This window comes from Molothrus aeneus, unplaced genomic scaffold (genome assembly GCF_037042795.1).
Source record: "Molothrus aeneus isolate 106 unplaced genomic scaffold, BPBGC_Maene_1.0 scaffold_181, whole genome shotgun sequence".
Taxonomy (NCBI): Eukaryota; Metazoa; Chordata; class Aves; order Passeriformes; family Icteridae; genus Molothrus; species Molothrus aeneus.
In genome coordinates, this window is record NW_027098844.1 from 20,001 (window position 1) to 22,500 (window position 2,500).

The window sequence follows — 2,500 nt, forward strand, 5'->3', positions numbered from 1 at the left end:
AGGAGGCAGCGACCCGACGAGGCGGGCGCGGCCCGGACACCGAGGCCCCTCTTCAGCCGGGGCGGCTCGCTCTGCAGCAGGCGGCGGAACGGCAAAGGAGCGTGCGGACCGGGCTCTGTGCCACCCGCGTCCGCGCCCCATCGGGTTTCGGGCACTTTCGCCCTCTCGATCTCTCTCTTCTCGCCTCTCTCTCTCTTCTCTCTCTTCTTCCCCCTTCTCGCGGCTCAGCTCCAGCCGCACCGCCGCCCGGCGCTGCTCGCGGCCGGCACCCACACGGGCGCTACCCGGGACCGGGGCCGGCACCGGCACCTCGCGTGGTTTTTTAAGGACACCTGAAGGCTCGCGGGGCCACGCGGCCGTCACACAGCTCGGGACGGTAAAGACGCCCTTCCCCCCAGGCCAGCGGGAGGGGCGACACCTCGCCTGCGACGGGAAGCGAATTGGAAAGGAGACCGCCCTGCCCGAGCACCGGACCCCCCCCGCCGTGGCTTCCCCGTGACAGAGAAGCCTCGGAAGGAGAGCCGGCCCGCCGGGGGCCCTCTCCGACGCCACCCGAAAAGCCACATCGATCAGCCGCGGCTCCGCGCCAACGGCGACAAGGGCCCCACGGCCACGCTCCTGGGACAAACGGCGACGGCCGCCCAGCCCACCTGCGGATCGGATCGCTCGCGGCAGCAGAGGAGCGCGGGGGGTGCCGCCACCCGCCCGCAGCCAACAACGGCGGGACTGGACCGGCCCGGGGAGAACCCGGCCGAGCGTGCGAGAAAAAGTGCCACCCACCACCCGGCGGCCACGGGCCACCAGCGGCTTTCGCCCGGCCTCGCGGCGGTCGGCTTTCCCCTTCCGGAAAAAAAAAAGCCGGGGGACGGCACGACAAAAAAGGCACACGGAGGCGCGTTCGCAACGCCCCGTGCTAGCCACGGGGGCCACGGGGCCAGGGGCCCGGAGCGGGGGGGCCGAGTTACGCGCCTCACTGCCTCCCCACCACGGACCCACCGGCATCCCGCTCGCGCTTTCGTCGCAACGCTTCTCAGTGCCGCGGCTTAGGGCCGCCAGAGAAAAAGAAAAAAAGGCCCGCGGAGGCCTGGCGGGTGCCCCCCACACTCCGCCCGCCTCAACAAAAAGCAACGGACCCGGCACGGCAAACCCGGCCCCGCCCGGCAGAAGCGGCTCAGTCGATCCGGCCACGACCGAGGTGGGCGAGGCGCCGCCGCCTCGCCCAGGACCAGTCCGGGGGGCTTCTCCGTCGGGTGCCGCCGGGCCCGTCAGTTCAGAAAAACAACTAGGCCAAAACAGTCTGCCCGCCACAACGCGGGTCCCCGGCTTAAGGCCGAGGAAGGGGGACGGCTTCTACAACGCGGGCCGAGGACCGCCGCCCACCGCCGAGGCGGACCGACGGGCCCAAAACCGCGCCCGCCGAGCGGGCCCCGGCTTAAGGCCGGGCAGAAAAGGGACGAGGCGCCGCCGCCTCGCCCGCCACCGGTGCCCGGGGGGGGCCGCCCCCCCCCGTGGCGAATCGACCGGCAGAAGCCGGGCCGGAGCGGGACACACTCGCACGGCTTCTCTTTCGCTCGGCTCTCTCTCTCGCGGCTCGCCCCGGGGCCGGCGAGCAGCTTTCTCGGATCGTCTCTCGCCCTTCTTTTCTTGCTCGCTCTCTCTCTCGGCCTTCTACGGATCCGCTCTTGCGCGGCCCTTCTCTCTCTCGCCTCCTCGGATCCGGCTCTTTCGCGCCCCTTCTCTCTCTCTCTCGCCTCTCCAACTGGACCCACTTCCCCGGGAAGGACGGGAGCCGGGACAAAGGCACGCGCAACTTCGTCCCGGCTAGGCGGCACTCAACTTTGCCCTGGCGGCCGCACGCGCGGACGCTCGGTTCCGCCTCGGACGCAGATACGGGGTCAGTCAATCTGCGGGGATGCGGCCCGTCACCTCGCTCCCATAGTACGGACAGACGAGTCCAAAGCCGCCGAGGCCTCCAAGAGGACCGATGCAGCTCGACCGGGGCGGGGCGCCAAAGCAGGCCGCCTCCTACGATGACGCAGCCGGAGGCGGCCGACAACAGCGACCCCTTGGTGAACTTCCGCAGCCGGCCGAGACAACAGGTCTACCCGGCCGGCGCCGAAATTGCACTAAGTCCCGCCGGAGCCGAGGTAGACCTGGTGTCCCCGGCCGGAGCGAGGTAGACCTGGTGTCCCCGGCCGGAGCCGGGGTAGACCTGTTGTCCCCGGCCGGAGCGAGGTAGACCTGGTGTCCCCGGCCGGAGCCGGGGTAGACCTGTTGTCCCCGGCCGGAGCCGGGGTAGACCCGGTGTCCCCGGGCGGAGCCGGAGTAGACGTGTTGTCCCCGGGCGGAGCCAGGGTAGACGTGTTGTCCCCGGCCGCAGCCGGGGTAGACCTGGTGTCCCCGGCCGGAGCCGGGGTAGACCTGGTGTCCCCGGCCGGAGCCGGGGTAGACCTGGTGTCCCCGGCCGGAGCCCGCCACCCGGGGGCAAGGCGGGCCCCCG